Source organism: Tympanuchus pallidicinctus, unplaced genomic scaffold, assembly GCF_026119805.1.
Source record: "Tympanuchus pallidicinctus isolate F22 unplaced genomic scaffold, pur_lepc_1.0 scaffold21, whole genome shotgun sequence".
Lineage (NCBI taxonomy): Eukaryota > Metazoa > Chordata > Aves > Galliformes > Phasianidae > Tympanuchus > Tympanuchus pallidicinctus.
Genome location: NW_026294733.1, coordinates 1955180 through 1976178, shown reverse-complemented (window position 1 = coordinate 1976178; position 20999 = coordinate 1955180). Strand labels below are relative to the sequence as shown.

The 20999-nt window shown below is 42.2% G+C and overlaps 1 protein-coding gene across 6 annotated transcripts in view; it reads right to left on the bottom strand.

Moving 5' to 3' along the window:
• SGCD (sarcoglycan delta) overlaps window positions 1–20999 on the bottom strand; it is a 314278-nt gene that overhangs the window by 135961 nt on the left and 157318 nt on the right. The window contains exon 1 of one of the 6 annotated variants that reach the window (XM_052684681.1): window positions 2220–2342. The exons of the other annotated variants lie outside the window; for them this stretch is intronic. The gene's annotated coding sequence lies outside the window, so the exon portion shown is untranslated. Of the gene's footprint in view, window positions 1–2219; window positions 2343–20999 lie in introns of those variants that run through there. 6 annotated transcript variants of the gene reach the window in all.

The following is a 20999-nucleotide window of genomic DNA, read 5'->3' as shown; positions in this document are numbered from 1 at the left end:
CATAAGTCTGCGTCCATCAGTGCCAAGTTTATAAAGCACTTTCCCACCAGAGAGTCTCAAAGCAGAGTGAACAAATATAAGAACTCCACTGAACTATCCCAGCAGCAGGTGTGACTATGGGCAGCTGTGGGAACAGCACGAGGGATATCATCAATTGAGCTTGAATCAGAAAGCAAGCTACAGGAGGTGATACTTTCCAGACCTCTTCCCCAGCAGATAAAAGAGATATGGCTTGTAGGAATGTGCAAAGCAGGATCATAATATGGATTTATATGGCTGGAACCCAACTGGCATGGCACAAAGAAAGAACTGTGGGCTTCAGCACGTGCCAAGACCCAGAGTAAAGTCTCTGCAGTGATCCTGGATATATGCTGCTAGAAGTTAAAACTTGTTCTTCTGCATTTTCCCTCAATTTAATGTGTTCACTTTGCTCATCCATTTGTTCATTTGTAGACACATTTGCTTTCTAGTTTGCTCTTGGGAGGAACCAGAAGAAGGAGTGCACATATTAGGGTGTGCCTGGAGCTCTCTTATCTGTATAGTTGCAAGATAGTGAGACCCTCCACTTTCACTTCATTGACTTAATATACTTTATGCACAGCTGCATGTGCATGCATGCATTCCTCAATTTCTTCAAATACAAAACAAAGCTTGAATACTGACCCTGGTGGGATGCAGAAAGGACACGTCCTGCAGAATGAGGCCCAGAAGCAGTTGCCAAGAGTAGGGAGGAAGCCGCTATCTCCTTCAAGTAAATTCAACCTTTCTCATAAAAAGACAAATGCGGTGGCAAGAAGATGACCCAAGCCCCTTCCATCACACAGAAAGCTTGCATTTGGGCAGACAATTTTCCCTTTAATGATCCAAATCTACTGAATCCCACCGTGTCCAGCAGAGTTTGCTATGGATGTGCTCCCTCAGCACTACAGTGAGAAAGCACGTCCCACACAGATTTGGCCAATCTCACCTTGCTACTGCATGCTTTGGATCATCTAAGTGAATGACTATTTAATGCTCAACATGCAGTCCTGCTAGGTGCAGGAAAAGCAAACTGCAGATGTTCTCCCACGAACTCCACCAGAACTCAACTTAGTGCTGTCCCACTCTAAAATTTCATATCACAGAATCATAGAATGGCTTGGGTTAGAAGAGACCTCAAAGATCATCTAGTTCCAAGCACTTGATCATGTTGCCCAGGGCTCCATCCAGTCTGGCCTTGAACTCACTTCTTGTTGCAAAAAAAACCCTGACTACCCAACAACCAAAGACATGCATTTTCAATGTATCAAATAACGCTGCTGTGAAAATCTGAGCAAGAGGCACTGGCAGAAGCAGGGAAGTTTCCAAAGCTCCAAGCAATGAACTGCTCCCAACACCTCCATCAGCCCTGACAAACACCGTACCCAACTCCTGCCATATAAGGTGTGGATATCTCTGCCAAGGCAAGCTGAGCTTTAACACTGCAACTAAAAGGATGAGAGAGTGTACTGCCTAAATCTGGCAGGCTCCTAAGCAGGGAGCGCTCTTTATCATGAATGTTTCTTAAGTTATTTGGGAAAAGAAACGTAATTGAAAAGAGAGTTTGCAGCCAGTAAATTAATGTTTTTTTTCCTTCTAATCTGCTGTCCGTGGTTTCTGACTGTGCTGCCTGCTGCATTTTGCTAGTGCTTTATGAAACACAGGAGAAACTAACGCACAGAAATCACAAGGCAATGACTTGCTGAACCACTGCCTTTCCTCACAGCCTGTACCAGGTGACAGAGAGTTAGCAATTGCCACAGAACCCCCGGACAAATATCTTTTCAACCCACTGAACAACTATATATACATGTAACTCCATTTGTCATGACCGAGTAGCATTTCTCAATAAAATCTGAGAGCAACATACGGTTTCCAGCCAACCTTCCAGTGGTTTCAGGTTATATCCACACTTCCTCCCCGAAGTGAAAAAGTCAGGGATGGTTCTGACACAGCGTTCACCCCGCCAGAGGCGCAGCACCAGAGCTGCTGTGCAGAATCACTCCTGAAGCAAAGTTAGCCAGAAACCAACACCCAGCCTCCAACTCCTCCAACCCTTCAGCAAATATGCCACAGCTCCACAATCTCCACTTTCTCTCCAAACAAAGCTCCCAAAGCAAGAAGCTATACGAGCACAAAAGCACAGTGAATGCACCCAAAAGCACAGTGAATGCTCCAGGAGGGAACGCCACGGCTCTTACCTGTCTGTCGGTGGGAGATGACAGCCCAGAGCTGTGCTGGGAGATCGGAGGATGCCGAGCTGCTTCCCGAGCTGCACGAGGCCTGGCCTGCGCTCATGAGCTGCCCCTGTCAGATTTTCCAGCAGCAGAATTGCAGCCAAGTCCCTGCCCATGCCTGAAGAATTTCCTGAACAGCATTCCCGTTCTTTTTCTAACTGCTTTGAAACCACACTGTCTGTACTTCAATGAGGCTTTGTCAGGCCAAGTTACAGCTACTGGTCTGGCTCCAGATAGCAATTGAAAACACATGTGTTTTGCATTAAAAGCCCCCTTCTCTGTGCACACATTTATAAACAGACACCCCTTTCTGCACTCAGCCTGGGACTCTGCATGCCTTGCATTTGCAGCTCATCTGCTAAATTCTAGCTGTTTTTGTTAAAAAGAAGAAAAATGCTATGTTGGTAGGGATATATTCTCCGGGAAGAGAAAAAAGAGGCTGGGTGGGATTCCACCCCATCACGTTTTACAGGTATCAGTGGCTATGTGTGCCCAGGTTAACAGCCAGCTCTGCCCAACCCCAGCAAGCACAGAAACACAGGAAATAAAATTCCAGTTCAGCACCGCTCTCCTCTTACCTTTGCCTCTGTCTCTTCCAAAATTTGTGTGAAAAGAAAGCATATTTTTAGCATCTCTAGACTGAGTTCAGCACATCAGGACTGGATCCTAATCTTGACACATACTCCTGTATCTGCTTATACTAAAAATAATACAACTATTTTTGAGTACTTACATCCCTCTCTGCTTTTCAGCTGTCCTAACCCTTTACAAATATTTTAAGCACCTTGCATCTCTTTTCAAAGAGCTTTAACATTACCCTGGCATTGGCTTAAGGAAAAAAAAATAGAAGATACAGTCTTATACCTTTCATCAGAACGGGTCCCAGTACTTAATATCTGTAATCATTTCCAGGCAGCACCATGGGTCAAGGCAGCAAACATGAGCTCTGCAGCTCAAGGTGCCCTGTGCTCGGAAGGCGCCCGCAAAGCAGAGCTGGAGGAGATGTGGAAACACACATGGATGTCCCCCTTCTTCCACCACAGCTAAGACCCACCAAGGATGAAACACAGCAGCAGAGTTGTCAAGGTAACAATATAGAAAAGAGACAGTTTAAAGAGAGAGAGTTGTGTTTTTTCCCTCTTAATGTTCCTTTTCAAAACCACACACTCCACTTCTATCAGGTTATTCTGTTCTGTGATTTACAGAGGTGCAGAGTCCAGATGAAGTGTTTACAAGAGACAAATACAGATGAGATTGAAAATAATTGAGAGTCTTATGGGTGGCCTGATCCAGAGCTCCTCAAAGGCAGTAGAGAGAGCCCACTGCCTTCCATGAGCTTTGGATCAGGTCCACAGCAAGGAACCATCCATCCACCAGGAAGGAGAGATCCACACCCAAGAAACGCTCATCTCTTAACTCCTGCTAAGTGCCACCCACTGGCCAGCAGCATCACGTGCATGGCCAGATGCTGGCAACCTGCACTAGCACCTGAACTACACTGACTTCAGAGGGAACATACACCAAACAAGGTGCTTCTTTGCAGAACAAATGACAGTAGGAAACCACGTGACTCTTCTGCCTCAGTTTGCAAGACTAGAAGCCAAGCAAAAGGCATGCATGCAAGCCACACATACACGAGCAGTGGCAAGAGCATTTCAAATTTAACTACACAGCTTGTGAGCAATCCGTTTATGCCAGAACAGAAACCACAGACTGTTGGATTGCAGGTTGGGAGAGCAATCGACGCAGCTAAAAGAAAGCCTCCTAAACAGGCTACAATGGTAATGATGATATTCTTTGGCTTGGCAGCCAGCAACAGCTGAAACCACCAGTGCCTGAAACCTTTGGAGTCCTTTACTGTAAATAATTTGAAATACAAAACTATGAACAGTGGATTCACATAACTAGGTTTTCAGTTGTACGAGACAATCAGACATCTGCAGAGCTATTTGCAAGATGAGAGTAAAGCGGCCCTTGACTTCTGCCTTAAATTTCCCCATGGCCTTCGTTCAGCAAACTGGTTACATATGGTGACAGGAGGAACTTCAAGGGATCGATGTCTGTTTCAAGTTAAGCACATGCTTCAGTGCTTTGTTGACCAGAGCTTTTTATGGCAGCCTGACTCCAGCAGGACTCAGTCAGATCATTTACAACATGGCATATGGCACTCCAACCTTCATCACTTCTCTGTATGAATATGGTCTATCGGTGGTTTTCAAATCTTGCTCAGTGTGGATCTCTAAATATTTGCCAAAGGTGGTGAGTACCCCTTTAATAAACTCCCAGTGAGGGATTTCTATGTCCCCTATGCAGAACTCTCTTTTTCTGTCATTTTTCAGTTTCCTGGGGAATATCCTCCCAGACATCTGTATACCACAGGCTGCAAACTACTGCTGAAGATAACTTAATCCCTTATTAAAAATGTAAATGATCTCCTCTGTTTATATGCTGTACTTACCAACTTCAGTTTATACAAGTTAGTATCATGCTGGCAGGTAGATACATGTGGAGGTGACAGCATTAATATTGCATTTTTTCCATTGGCATAATTAGTAGGCCAAGTCTATAAATATTTACATTAAATCTGTCAGGCATCACACTAACCTCACTGATAACTTAAGGGTGTCTTACTGTAAACTGCATTAATGTCTAACTATTTTGTCATCTAGTAATACATAAAATACTCCTTCGAGCTAAGCCGTTTCAACTAGGCTATTTCTATCTCTTTCTCATTTGGGTATGGGGTTTAAAGATGCTTCAAGTATCAGAACCGTGGCTCAGGGACTGTTCTTTTTTCTATCACTGAGCTATCATTTCTGTTACTGCCGGTGCCACCAAAAATATACGAACCTTGCAAGTGTAAAAGTGAAGTTGATGTCGACATAACTATCTGCATAACTGCTATTATTTCTCAGTTCTGGCAGGGTAATGAGGGTTAAAAAATAAACTACTAGAGCTCTTTGGGAAGATAATAACAAATTAACCAGTGTATTTGCAGCTGGAGTACTGCAAAGCATAGGAACTTCATTTTGTGTGGGAGATCCACCCCAGCAGATCCATGAAGTTCAGCAACAGGAGATTTGTGAGACTTACAGTTTGCACAGCAATGTCTCTTTTTTTTTTTTTTTTTTTTTTTGGGCACTGGAAGAGTGTTCCCAGAGCAGCAGCATGGCACCAAACTCCCCAGAGTTCAGGAAGCATCTGGACAACGCTCTCAGACATATGGTCTGATCTTTGGTCAGCCCTGCATGGAGCCAGGAGTTTGGCACAACGATCCCTATGATCCCTATGGGTCCCTTCTAACTGACATTTTCTATGATTCTATGACATGCTGTTCTCTACCACACTTTTCTCCACCTTTTCATGGCAGTGGAGCCGTTGGATGTTACCCAGAGCACCATATCCAGGTGCCACCAGAACCAACCTGTTGGAGTTCTGGATACCCTGCAGCTGCCCACTGTTAGCTCCCTTGCACTAACCACTGGGTGAGGAGGAGTTACAGTAATTCATCTTAACTCCTCATTAAGCCACTCGGCATTAGGAATCTTGGTATGCAAAGATATCAGAGTCAGACCTCAACTGGACTGGACACACACTCAGTCACACCAATTTGCAGTGCTGGCAAAAAGGGTTCAGAAAGAGGAAAGCTCCTTCTCCAGCACTTATACCTGACCTACAGTTTGCCTTCCAGCGTATTCCAGATGTAGCCAAAAATTATTTAATCCTTACTGTTGACTTAGCAGTACATAACTAATTCTGTTTAACTGATAATATCTGTTTGCATACAAATCAAAACTCGTGGGATTTTCGTGCCAGACAGATTTCCAGGGGCTTGCTGAAACATTCCCAGCACCTTCCTATGAAAATCAGGGCAAAGCAAACACACAGAAAGTATTAGCACATAAATACAGGCATGTGTGCGTACCTGGAGGGAAGGAAGAAGTCAAAATGAAATTTTAAGTATCTGAAGGAGATAATTAAGCAATCCCTCGCTCACGGTTTTTCTCTAAATGACTTTTTTAATCCATTAAATCTCTTGAAATATCATAACAGAATAAATATAAACGTTCACATGTTTTTAAACTCTAAATTGAAGGAAATTATCCACATAATAGTTATCAGTTTAAACCATCCTCAGCCTCAGACGCCTCTAACAGATCTCCTGCGTATCCATGCGTACAGGGAGAAGCTGAGACTCATTTGAGCTCCATTTCCTTAAATGCAGAATTAAGGTAACTAATGGATTAGAAAGTTAACTATTTGGGGCCAGGAACAGAAGCTGTAGGAAGGCAGCTATGGGCACTTATCATGGATTTGCCCAGCTCTGAGTGTTCAGATGGGATACAGGGCAATGTGATGAGAAACGGAGAGGAGGAAGGTGATCCCCAAATTTGATTAGGTAGTGGTAGCAGTTATACAACAGGAGTGGTCAGAGAGAGAAAACCTTTGTGTGTGTGTGTGTGTGTGCAGCAGAGTTGCAGGTCTGATTTGATGGTAGGGAGCAAAATCTTACGGAAGAGCTGCAGCTGCGACTGAATGAAGGCACAAGGGTCATCAGGTAATCACAGACAGTGTCAAGATGGGCTCACCGGACAGGTGAAAAGGAAATGGGAGAAAATGAAAAAGCACTTGTGCGCGTGTGTGTGTCTGTTAGGAGCCTGTTGCAACTTGAGCTGGAGACTGTGCACACAACGGTGAGCTGCAAGAGCCAGACCTGCAGCCTCACCCACGTCTGTGTCTTCAGAGATAAATTTGGGCTCGTTTTTACAAGGCAGCTCTAACAGTAGGACTCGTTATACAAAATCTTCTAATTCCCTGAAACTAAAGGCAAAGAGATGAAGAGGGCTAATGCCTTATAGCCCTGTTCTCTGAAGCAGGCATCCAGGATTCTTCGAGCATCATGTGTATGGGAAATTCCATTAGTGGCAGAGGTAACCCTGTAGTAACCTTTCTTCACACAACACTGGGTTATGTAGGTGCGAGTCCTGAATTTCACCCCTTCTGCCCAGTGGGAGTCTCCAAACAGCAGTACGACAGTGATGCAAACAAACCCCCAAGTCTCAATTTCATGATCATTTTATAGGTGAGTTGAAGAATAGGTCAAGTCAGCCGTCGGCTCAAAACACAACAGAAGTTCAGGTGAAGAGGCCAAGCAGGTTAGGAATTCAAGTATCGACTATGCCAGAATAACAGCAAGCTCACACATAATGTCGTAGGGGTCGATGTGTATCACCTGTACTGGGAGCAACTTACTCCTAATGGCTGTTTGCTCCTTAGGATCTGGGGCCTGCAAACTCCCTGAACCCATCTGCAGGTTGTAGTGCACCTAATCAGAGAGCTCTGTGCCACGTTCCTTTTCCCACAGGAAGCAGAGAAATATTTACCCACCGGCCACAGAGCTGCAGCCAGGAGCACATCCAGCTCCCCTCAGCACCACTGTAATTATTCTGATGATTTCAACCATTTGCAGGCTCTTCTCAGAAATAATTTAAGGCCAGTAGAGCTTGTTAATAGGTACAATGGGAAAGTGTTCCTTTTCATTTCTCTGGTAACATTAATGTAATTATCCTGAATCATTCTCAAACTACGTGGGCTGTAATTTCAAGGCAATATTACTATTATGGAACCCTGTTCTTCCAGCCAGCATGTGTCATACTCCCCATCCAGAAGTTATTTATCAATAATCAGAAGGGTCTTCATTTACAAACAATAGAGCCTCTTCATTTGCAGCATGACAAGGAAGCAGAACGGGTGCTGCTGTGTGAAGGTGCACAATTTCCCTGGCTGCTCCTTTGTCTGTGAGACTGGCGTAAGAAATGCAACATATTAAAAATAACCATGAAGATTAATTTCATACAGACATAAGAGCAAATACACAGTTGACCAGACCAATAATTATTCTTCTATTACAGTCTTAATAGTATCCAAATTTATTGCTCTTATCTGAGCAGCCTCACCCTTGGCTCTTTCTGGCATGTAGCTTCTCTCTAAGCTGCAGTTAGATATATGCTCCAACAAAGGCAAACCTTCACTTTAGCCATCTATAATCATCATCTGGGAAAAAGTTTCAATTTTTCTACCATATCTGTTTTTTTTTTGTTTTTTTTTTTAAGAATGTCTATGCCATGCTGTTTGCATAATGCAGAGAGTGCTTGATGCTCAATAGATGTCCTATTATTCATCACCAAGTTTAACACCACCAAATGTGTCCCAATTTGTCTGTACAAAACAATTCTCATAGTCAGTCTATCTTTTACAAAGCAATTAGCAGGACTCTAGCAGAACACTATGAAGGCAGGCTGTTAGCCCATAAACAACTCCGGACATTGCCACCTGTTTTAATGAGCCGTGGAAGGTCAGTCTGGATACTAAGTCTTCTGTGTGATTGCATGAGCCCCCTGAGATGGCCAGCAGCAGTCTTCATAGAATGACAGAATCATTAAGGTTGGAAAAGACCTCTGAGATCATTTGATCCAACCATCCACCCACCATCAATGCTGCCCACTGAACCATGTCTCTCTCAGTGCCACATCTTAATGCCTCTATGGACAGTGACATCACCATTTACCTGGGCAGCCTCTTCCAGCATCTAACCTCTCTTTTAGAGAAGTTTTTCTTAATATTCAACCTGAACCTCCCTGGTACCACTTCATACACAATATCTGAGCCAAAGCTCAGATACTATGACATTAGCCACTCACCAGAAGGCAGAAACCTGCTGTACAACATCCACACTAGAACACTAAACAAGGAGATAGCAGCTCTAGTAATCCAAATCATCAGTAATCTCTGGCCAAATTTTGCAAATTCTTTCTCTTTGCTTATATCCTGCAGGAGGTGATAAGACACATACTGCTCATGACAGTACGCAGACATTTGGATGTAGCAGAGTGAAAAATTATTATGCTTGCAGATAAATAAACGCTCATACAGTCACATATTTTGAGTTTCAACAGGGAATGAGGGGGAAGTTTTAAAAAGCAAATTAATAGGAACATAAAGCTAAACTGAGACTGTGTGGAATGTGTGAGCCAGAGAGAAGAAAAAAGCAATGGTCTGAGAAATAATTGCATATTTGTCTATCAGTAATCACGCCTGACCTTAAACTCTGCCAGAGAATTCAATATGGTAGAGGCATATTTGTGAGGATATTCACTTCAAGGACCATGAAAAGGCCATTGTAGAAAAAATCAAGACTCAGGCTTATCTACAGAAATCTAGCCAATGGGCCAGCAAGCTCAGCATCTCTGTTTAAGTTACTGGCAGGATGCCACAAAGGGTAAGAAGCCTGGGAAATCCCTTCGTCCCATAGCTATTATCTCCTAATTCTGAGAGGATTCCTTATGCCTCCCCACACCTGACCAGTTTCCTGAAGCTTGGACTTGTTTTTTTTTTTCCTTTATGGTTCAAGAGTAGACGTAAGGTCTGTGAAGTCTAAGAAAGTTGAGGAGATCATTTGCACTTTGTCTACTGCTCTTTTCCAAGTACCTGTTTCATTCTGCAGCTGCTAAAGCTTAGTTCTCACTCTGTGTCAGCATGGGCTGCTGCTCCTTCCAAATCTTTGGGTGACTCAAAGAATTGCTCCAAGGATGGCCTCAAAATGTTTGGAAGGCAACAGGAAGAAAAAAATGTCCTGTCCTTTCCTCTACAGAGCTGAGAACCTGTTCTTGGCACCTTTTTTTCTCCTAGGAGATTGTAATTAATGTCTTGGGTTACCTGTGAGCATCCTCCAACTGTGCTGCAGAAATCTTCACTGCAGAACTGAAGGAATGGAACAACCTTCACCTTTTAATGTTCACTTATATCCTGTACACAAATGACTGCTTCATTGTTTGATTCCTTCTCTTAAGTGAGTGAACATACCCTACAGTTTTGGCAGCAACAGAACCTTTTTGTCTTTAGTAGGACATGGGGGAAATCTCATCTCATTCGTATATTTTGGAGTGAAATTTCATCACTGCCGTGATTAATGTTAACATTATTTCTGCCCTAAATCCTCCATACTTTCAGGATAAAAATGCCCTGCTGGATTTCCTGATAGCTGTTCAATAGAATCACAAAGGGACTGAGGGCAAGGAAAGAAGCAGAGAGAGAAGCTTTGTATCTTGCTCTCAGACATCTTTTTGAGCAAAGTAGCTGTCAGAAACTTAAGAGTTGTTCCTTTTTAAAATCTGAGGGATTTTACCTGCCCATTTTTCTCTCAAAATGACAGGAGAAAGTTTGCCTGGGTGCTTCTTAAAGAGCAGCATAGTTTTCAAGCCATCCATCACTCAGAGATATATCTGCAGTGAGAGGTTATCTCTATGCAATCACTAATCGGTAATTAAAAGAGCTTACTTGATTTTGTGCCCATGTGGCCTTTTCTCATTGGCAGCAATGCCCTGCCTTTCAGTTTCTGGGGGTTAGAGGAATACTCGAGCTGGAGCAGACCTTCCCTCCACTAAGGCAAGAAATACGGAAAATGAAAAATCCCTTCTGCACAAAACCCATTTCCAAATGCAAAGATGATCTAATGAAAGGCTTAATGCTTTTGTAACTCCTCACCTTACAAAAGATCAGCATACAGAGAAATGAGTGCTGGCACTTATTCCCAATTGTGTATGAAAATGTATATATATATTTAAGTAGGATGATACTTAAGCAACGTTTAGTATGTTGCTACAGTGAGGTTAAATGTGAATTCTGCAACAACAGCTCCTACCTGAGGTCGGAGGTTAAGTGTTTCTCAACATGCTGCTCCAGTAAGTGAGCATGTGCCCCTGGTATGAAAGAGCAGTGCCCTGCATTCCCATCAGCGCCGCTGAGCAAAGCTTCCTCCTTTCACCCCTTCAGCTATTTATCATCATCACAGAAAATGTGAAGCAACTTCATGCCACGTTACAGAAGTCTCCATCCCTGCTGCCACGCAGAGGTTAAACCAATCTCCCTGGAAGGGAACAGCCAAGCCAGGTCATTTCTGTTAGCCTAAATCATCCGGGTAGTTAGGCTTTAAAGGACGGCAGGTGGGGGAGCGTGTATGTTTGCAGGGAGCATGGAGCAGTCCCTGAATGTATGGATTTACCATCACACCACATAAACCTTCTCCCACGGTAGGCCCCTTTTCACTTACCTATTTTTATTATTGTTCAGCTGGAATTCCACAGCAAATCTCTCAAAGGTTAACAGCCCTGTCCAGAAAATACAAGAAGCAGCCCTGCTACTGTCTATGAATTTTAATGCTCTCCATTACAACAGGTATGCTATTTTTATTCCTGATAGCAGTCTACAGCATAGTACAATAGTTTGCAGTATTTTGGTAACTGTATAAGATGTGACAGGAGGGGCCAAGGGAAGGCACAATAACAGTTGTAAGAACCTGCCTGCAAATAACAATAGAAGACCACCATAAAGACAGAAGAGGAGAGTGAGGAAATAACACTGGAGATTCAGAGGAACTCCAGCAGGGCTACTTCCATCTGCCAGCTTTAGGAACCAAGTAAATCTCTCGGTGCAGCAGGTCTGCTTCTGTTTCAGACAGATGGCGACCCTCATGTGAAATCAGTCCGTCTTTCTTTGATAGGTTTCAGAAAGTCCCATTGCTGTCTTCCTAATAGAAATGACACCTTCATGCTGAAAGTTACAGGTTGTTGCAGGCAAAGGGATAGAAATACACCCACACGCTTTTCTCATCTTCTGTACACTCAAGCTGTCCATGTATTTTGCAATAAGGGATGCTTGCAGGCACTGAGACATCTCTCAGACACGTGCTCTTTAAACCAATATGTTTTAGAAAAACTAAAAAAAAATAACAAAAACTGGCTACCAGAATTTGTTTCATTTTCTGCTAATTCACTGAACTGTGAAGTGGATGAAATCTTTAAGTGATACTTCAGCCTCCTACACCTCAGCAAAGGACATCTAAGCACTTTATGAAGAGATATTGTGGGCCAAAATCAGGCCCCATCAGTTGGTGGTGATGCACCGAACCCCGAACTTGCTTAAAAACTGGAATCAAGGCATTTAGTAAACCAGCCTTTCTGAGGCAGAGTCACACCTGGCTCCTATCAAGGAGCACAGCATGTCTTACACCAAGGCCAGAAAGAGTTCAGCCCCATCTATTCTGAACTATTTGCATTCCTATACTTTGTCAAACCTGAAGAGTCCTTAATGATAAAATCTGTCACAACTATATGCTGGCATCTCTTTATAATTTTCTTAACTACTTCACTCTCAAGAAAACGTGGTTGAAAATGCAAGAAAATTATGCTAATGATCTGCACATAATTAGATAGATTCAATAAAATCTGCCACTTGGCATGTTTGGAATCTATACACTCTTAATACTACATTAATCTCAAAGATATCTGTATCATTTTACTGCTTTGCTGTCAAGCACCTCTGGTCTGACAGGGGTCAAATTTCATCAACTTCTTGGCAAATATTTAAAATCATTACTTTCTCCACAAAATAGTTCTCTAACACTCCAGTTTTCCCTTCTGTTATTGCCAACAGAATCATAAACTGAGAAAAACTCTAAGCTCACCAAGCCCAATCATCTACCTATCCCCACCATGCCCACCAACCACAACATTCAGTGACCTATCTACCCTTTCCTTGAAATCCTCCAGGGATATGGACTCTGTAGGTTTTGGCCTGTTCTGCAAAGAAACCAATGATGGAACAGTGGGCTTCGGATCAAAGCTCAGCATTGGGAAGCTGTCTATCAAGAAAGGAAAAAGTCTTATTTTCACAGTGAAGCAAAGGTTAGGGGGGCAGGAGTAATAATGTGGCCCACTGTTCCAAATGTCTTCAGCTTCTGAACTTCTGAAAATCTGCTCAAAATATTAGCTGCATTGTGAAGCTAAAGGTAACAGTGAATATGCACACCTCAGCAAAAAAGACTTCTTACCTAGAGAGCACTGATGAAACTAAAGCTATTGGTAGACTCATAATCCTGACTGCTCTAATTCACCTGTTGATGAAATTTCCATCCCCTTATCCAGATTAAAAAACCCAACATCGCTAGGAGGAGGAGACAGGCAGAAATAATTGCCTGTTTTCCTATGCAAAATAGCACTTATGTTGTGGAAGTCCTATTAACTTCCATGGGAAAGCACAAAAGCTGTCACTGAAATTAGCTATGAATGCTTACATGTATAGAAAAAAGAGAAAGGATATTTGTGAAGCTTCTTTCCACTGCCATGGCAGAGCAGCCTGAAATGTCTTCAGCTCAACACGTAAGAATCTCCATTTACTACTCTGAACACACAATCTTCTTTTCTGCATGAGAAATTTTTCTTCCTTCAGAGTACTGTCCTCATTTCTAAGTCAGGAGAATTTGGAATTAATATGGCACTGCATATAAACAATGCAGAATGTAACAGAGCTTCAAAATTCAGAGTCAGCCTAAGATATCAAGTTTGTTTTCTTTGCAAGTGATTGATGCCCTATAGAGATATAATGATTATATGGCACACGGAGGGGGAAAAACAGCCTTCTGAGTGATACAAGCACTTACTCGAAGCATAACCAGAACACCAAGAAAATAAATGCTTTGGAACTGCTCAAACTGAATACGACAGCATTATTATCAGTAAATTGGATGAAAATAAAACCCCTCCAATAAGAAAAGAAATTAAGAAATTTGTTATACACTAATGCCATCTACCAGACATCAGTGGAAGTAGCAGGAAAAAAAGCCAAATGAAACAGAGAATGCAACAAAGATTAAGTAGGGTTGTGTTCATAGCCACAAGCCTTTTTTTCAGCAAGCTTTTCCTTTTTTTCCGAGTAAGGACTTCAGAGCATTTGTGGATGGAAATATTTATCATTTCTTCTACTTTGCAAGGCATCAGAAAAAAAAAACAACAAACCAACACTTAAATTCCCCTTCCAAAGAACTTTGAGGCATAACTTACATTTACAAGACTTAGAATTATCATTTCTCCCAGAAGTGACCACTCTCTTATGCCAGGGAAAAAAAACAGTAAGAAAAACAATGTATTTGGCATCAAATTCCATATAATCTCATTGCTTCTTCAATCTGCCTTGGTCTTGATAGTGCAAAGACTCCTGCACAGGACTGCTTTTTTGCCTAAACCTTCTTGAGCTGCTGATCCAACCCCCATTTTTGCATTACCTTCAGATCGTTCATTAACTCCTGCCAGGAAAATTCTAGATGCAGTTTGAGTTCTTCCACTCAATCACCAGCTCTTGTCTCAGGGTTCGTTTCCTTTGGCAACATTTACAGCCTCTTGGAACATTTAAGTCTGTTTGCAAAGGTTTCAGCTGGTGTTTTGGGACTTGCTTTATGTATGTTTTTACGGATTTTCAAACACGCAGCCTTCAGAACAAAGCAAAAAATCATGAAATCAGTTGGACATTAAATTCTAGTTGTGTCGTTAAGCTGTGCATAATAAAAACCAAAAAGGATTTTTAAAACATAGGTATAATTTTACTGTAGAATTCCGTAACTGTGCCAAGAAATAGCAGCCATGACCCAGTCTTCAGCAAACATACTTTTCAGAACTCGAAGCTGGTATCCTTCAGTTTTCCCTTTGAATGTCCACCAGAAGTAAACAGCAGATGCCTGCTCAGTCTCAAAACAGGGAGAAATAGATGCAGCTACAAAATCTGACAGTGCAGTGCCACAGACATGGTCTCCATCTGCTCTTGTGGGCACAGGTACACACAGAAACTGGGAGCCAGAAGCAGCAGTGTTTGAAACCAGCAGAGAATGAGGTGGACTGAACCATTTTAAGAGACCAGAGAATGCTCCAATTTTAAAATCATCACTACCTATGCATATGTTATTTCAGCCACCACCTCACTTTTTCCTGTAAGTAAACTAACTCAAGTCTTGCTCAAAATGCCTTAGACTTTTAGTCCCTAACATCTTTCCAGGAAAATCCTTCATCAACTGTAATAGATAGAAAGAATGCAGTTTTCCATATAAACACATTCAGACCAGTGACATCTCTTTCCATCAACTTTTTCTTTAAATTGCTGTAAAGATGCCTTCCAGAAGTATTTACACATATCAACTAACAAAAGCACCACACAGAAATTCTGCAGTGTTTGTCTCTTCCTGATCTCCCAGAAGGACAGAAACAAGAGCTCCTCAGCCACCACATTTAGTCCATGGAAAGGTTCTTACAATAAAAGCCATTTTGAATAGCCACTGATTAACAAATTGCAACAGTGCTGGGAGTTGCAGTTGATTCAAGGTGAGAGGAATCCCACTGAGCTGGAGGTAGTTGACAGTGCACAAAGAGGAATTTCCATGTTGTCAAAACTCTTCTGCTGTTCCTGATTCTGGCATGATTTCCTACTGACTTGTTAGGAAAAAATGAGCCCTAATCACTCTCTTCTGGTGCTCCCTTTGCTCTCTGGATGAATATTCTTCAAGTGCAAATAAAATGTTCAACAGCAGCAATTTATTTTCTGTCTCTTGCAAAAAGAACTGCAGGTAGCAAGGCTTTTGTATTGTGAGCTGGCAGCAAGTGTGCTATAGCAAAGCCTCCCTGCCAGGACTGCATTCCCCTCCTTCTCCTGTCTTTGGCCGTCTGTGAGGTTAGGCTGTAAGGCACCACAAGGCCACATATGAACATGGAAGCAGTTTCCTGTGCTTTTTATCATCTCTGCTACTGTAAGTGCCTGCGTGGCTTTAGGAAGATGTAGCCACGCATGAAATTTGGACGTGGAGATCCAAACTCTTGTTCCTGATCACTAAAAATAGAATCACCATATTCACAGGGAATCCCAAAAGGAGGAATATCTGCATTATTATGATGGTACTAGCCTATGGCTTAAACAGCCCACATCGGAAGAGCAGAGGCATACCATTACAAAAGTTTGGGTTTTTGTTGAACCTCCTCTCTCTCTTAGTATTTGCTGTCTCTATTTCACCTGGCTTTTCCTTCCAAGCACGCTGGCAGCAGATGGGTTAACAAGAAAATTATCTGGTGAAAAGACATTTCCAATAAATCAGTAGATAGCAAAAGGGAAAGAGTACTTGAATAATTTTTCCTTCCCACAGTTTCATTATGCTGTTGGCTTTAAGCCATTACAAGGTAAATCACCCGTTATGTTGTATAGCCATTTCTGAAAGGACAGTTATTTAAATCACTGCTCAAACTATACCTCTTGTTTTGAATGGAGGATCCTGTTTATTCTGCATGGCACTTTATATCCATTTAAAAGTTTTGAAAATGAGAGCTGAAGTCAAAGCTAGAGTTATAATGTTGCTGCAAATGGCACATCATGGCGTTGGCCTCAGTGTTGTCCTCACATTCCTCTTCCCCTCCTGCACGAGGTCTGACAGTAACACCCCAGCAAACAGCCATACACCACCCTCTTTTCTTCCCTTTTGGTAATATGCACTGGAGTGACGCTGGCCAAAGAGGGGATGATTATTCCTATCTTCTTTACCTGGGCTTCGCTGATCTGAGCACTAGTCCTCTCTGAGTTTGCACATCCATCAGCTTAAGTATTCACTCATCAGTTACTGACTCATGGCTCCCCAACAAATGGAGATATCCAACCTACACACTGGAAAGATTCTCCTTATTCAAGTCTTCCAGAGCAAGAAAACAGCGATTGCTGGCAAAAATATTACAGTTTTGACAGAACTTGGTCTTTTCTCAGTTCAATTTGCAACCATGGTTTTAGAAGAAAGATTTCAATGTGTCTCTCCACCTTGTGATGGGGCAAGTTGCAGCTTGGTGCCCTATGGGAATGACACTTGCTGCCCTGCACTGGGGAGCCACGAGTGCTGACTGCTGAAGGCTGCTCTGTCCCACAACCCAGCACCAGCATCCAGAGCCCAGAAGCAGAATTTCCCCAAGGAAACATCCTAGAAGGATTCACAGAATCATAGAATAGCTTAGGTTAAAAGGGACCTTATAAATCATTGAGCTCCAACACCGATCAGTCAGCTTTTGTTCTTCTCTAGGTATTCTTTGTCCCTCTGGTGTGCTCTCAATTCACAGTGACCTGCAAAAGTGCTTTAGAGACCACACAGCTCACCAAGACAGATATCAGAAAGATGATGAGATGGCACGAAAGACATTGTAGGAATGACACAATCTGCCCCAAGCTGTTGTAGGCTCCTGAGAGCTGCTAAATGCCTTGCTCTACCTGACATTTCTTTGTGCAATATCTGGTATCTTCACTTTGCATTCTTGAACTTTAATTAGTTTAACAACTTGCAGGGGACTTTTTAAATAATATTTTATTTAATCAACACGTTTTTCATTGTAATATTTGGTTGCAAGAAGAGAACTTGCTAAGATAATGAAAAGTACTGGAGCAGCTGAAAACTTAATTAAAACACGTAAAAATTAATTATACATCTCATCATTGATTTTGTCTGGAAAAGCTGATATGGCAAACAGGAAATCAAAAGCAGGGAAGTCATGTAGAGAATCACTGATGCAAAAGTGATATATTAGCGAGAAGAAGATGTTCTTACTGAGAACAACCATTCACTCCAGGCCCACAATCCAGCACTGAGCTGAATTCCACCCGACATCACAGAATTGCCAATCAAGCATCAATAAGGAGGCTGATTAAGGTGAAGCCAGAAGAGCAGGGAATACATAATACTGCTATCATGTATAGAATTTTATGTGTGACTAGTATCACGTGGTTAACACAGTCAGCCTCGTGGGTATCTTTCTGCCTCTGACACACCATGAAATACCATCCCTCAGGCTGTGAGCTGGTGTCTGGTTAGGCTGCACACTGCAACAAGGGGCCACTTGGCAATGCAAAGAGATTGTAATTCACCTTAGCTGCCACACTAAGCTGGAACATGAGCACACCTGCCTTCAGTCCCTGGGGTTAGAATGGCATGGGGAGCAGAGCAGCTGAACACTAATGCTATACCCTGGCAAAATTACACACTGTCCTCTAACTTAAATAATAATTTTCTCTCCCTCTTGTCAGTTCCCAAGCTTGTTTATAAAGTATAATTATATCCTATTTCAACTTGCATCAGTAGAACCAGTTAGTACATCCTTTTAATAAAGATCACAGTACAGAAGGCCAATCTGGGAGCGCCATAAATTTTATCAGGAGCTCTATCTTTGGGTAAGTTACTTAACTTCTCTGAGTCTAAAGCATGGAATGAGGAAAATATTGCTTCATCAACCTCAGCAAAAAGATTATCTAATATTATCTAATACTTATAAAGTGCTCTCATATCTTCAAGTAAAGACCACAGAAACGTAAAGAAGTACTGACCCAGATAAGGGTTAAGAGCAAAATCTTTCTCTCAGTGACAGCTTTCAAATGACCTTGTAATGTTAGGATTTCATTCTCTGTGCAAAGGAAGATCTGTCAGGTCCTGGAGCTGCGTTTTGCTATGACTGCAGACGACTTGGTATCAACAGGAAAACAAGTTTAGTCACTATCCAAATGTCAAGAGCTGCCAAATCAGCGCTTTGATGAAATGTCAGGAATACTAACTCGGTTTCGGGTCTGCAATGATTTAACACTACACAGCCAAAAAGCAATCTGGTCACAGGAAAATAGGAAATAACCAGCAGCAGTACACAAATTATGTACACCTCTTCACTTTGAAGTGAAGCTCAACAAGCTGAAAAATGTAACAGAACACCATACATATTGCTACTCCCGTGTTTTAAAGGCGGCTAACCTGCCTACGTTTCACATTCACGAGTACAAATATTCTATTCAACATAGCAACCTGAGTATTCAGCACTTCATCCAACCTGCCACCATGCCTCGTGCAGGAAGGTGCCTGCAAAGGTTGTGTTCCAGACACGAGGTTACCAGCAGGAATAAGAACGCAGTCCCTCACACGGATGAACACTGCAAGGCAAAAAGCACATTCCTTTTCTGCATCCAACAGTTAGTGAGTAGATGCCTGTAACAGAGCAATGCGTGTGGCTGGGAGCCTGCGCAGGATGCTCCCCTATTGCTTGTGAACAGCACAGCAGTTTGCTGTGGAAGAGCAAAGATATTTCCCAAGTGAAGTATGTTGACAAAAGCTGGCTGAGTTGTTGCCGAACTACGTCTCTTGCAGCTGACACTACCGCCTGTACGGTCGAGGAGATACCCTGCAAAAATCCATATGCATTATCCTGTATTGACACATAAATCATTGTTTTTAACACAAAGAAGCCTTTATTTGCAAAGTGTAATTTTGGTCTCACATTTTATCACATAATTTAAGCCTAATTATTTACCCGGGACCCCACACACGCTGAGAAAGTCATGCTGTGGTATTTGAAAACCCAAATAACATCCCATTGACAACATGGCAATGTTTCATTTTATAATTCAACCTGGTAAGCACTTCCACAGGAGGGAATATAAAAGTACCTCCTGCCAGGAGAGCACTGCCAGGTCTTTTACAAATACTACAGAAGTTTCCCAAGCAGGTGGCCCATCAAACTCAAATAATTGATCCATGTCAGTAAGACCTGGAAGCTCAATAGTACAGCACATCATTACAAGAAGCAACATAAGAAGAAAGTCCATGTGGTTTCCCCCGCAGCAAGCAGTTGAAAGAAAACAGAAAAGCTCTGCTATCTTTTCAGCTTTGTGCACACTTCCCTTGAAGTCTTCAGGAAAGAGCAAATACTGATAACACAGCTACAGGGCCCTCCTCTAAGAATAACTTATTTTTCTTAAAATAAATGAATAAATAAAATAATAGCACTGCAGTATTCTCTATTTCTTTATGGGAAACAGTTCAACGAAGGAAGAAAAAAGATGACGATTTTGGCAGGTTCAAGTGGTGCCACCTAAATGGCCCATTTCCCTGTATTGCAGTTTTTACATGCAGTTTTCACCATCACGGACAATGGCACGTGTCTATTGCTGGCACTGCCATGATTGCATCAATCACAACCAGATTAACTTGGTTATATATTTTCTGTAAGCATTGAAGCCTTAGATGTCCAGCACTATGGCTCCCGTTGGACAAGCAAAGTCACTCATTAGATACAAGTTAGGATTTGTAAGACCTTCCTGCCTCCATGGCAGATCAGAAGTTAGAGCAAAACGAGCAACAAGGACAAAAACTAACACTGCCTGTAGTGCAATTGCACCTATGGGCCAGGAAATGTCAGAGACCACTCCATTACAGACATATCAATACAATCTAGCAACCACAAAACATATTTCCTTTCTTACATTAAATGCCTTTGTTCTTGAGTTGTTGTTTTGTTTGTTTGTTTTAACACCTGTTTGGAAACACCACCAGCAACTCCACATACAGTACTTTCACCAATGCTTACACAAGTAAATTCCAAATACTGCCAACAGAGCAGCAAGCTAATTAGGCTGGATTCTGCTGGCTGGCAGGAGGAGGAAAATCAGAGATGCTTCTCCCTGCCAAATTTTGTGCCACTGATCCCTCACAGCTGGGTCACATCACCGCCTGGACATTCCTGATCCTCTCTGCTACCTAATCAGGAATTTCAGGTGCCTGTGATTCCCCCAACCCTTTGACAATATGCATAACATCAGCAAGATGAAATGACATCGAGCCTTTATTTTTCAGATAGATATAATAATACTTAGTTACTTTCAAAGAGAACTGTAAGGCCTAATTAGATAATTAACGTGAAAGTGCCTTTAAAAAGGCTATGTACACACAAAGCACTACTGTATTATTATGTAGGCAGGCATGAGGAGCTCTAAGAAATTTTCTAGCAGGTTATTTGTTGTTCTGGAAGAAGTCTTTTTCTGCATACTGCAGTAGGATAATTATTATCATCATCGGATTCACTT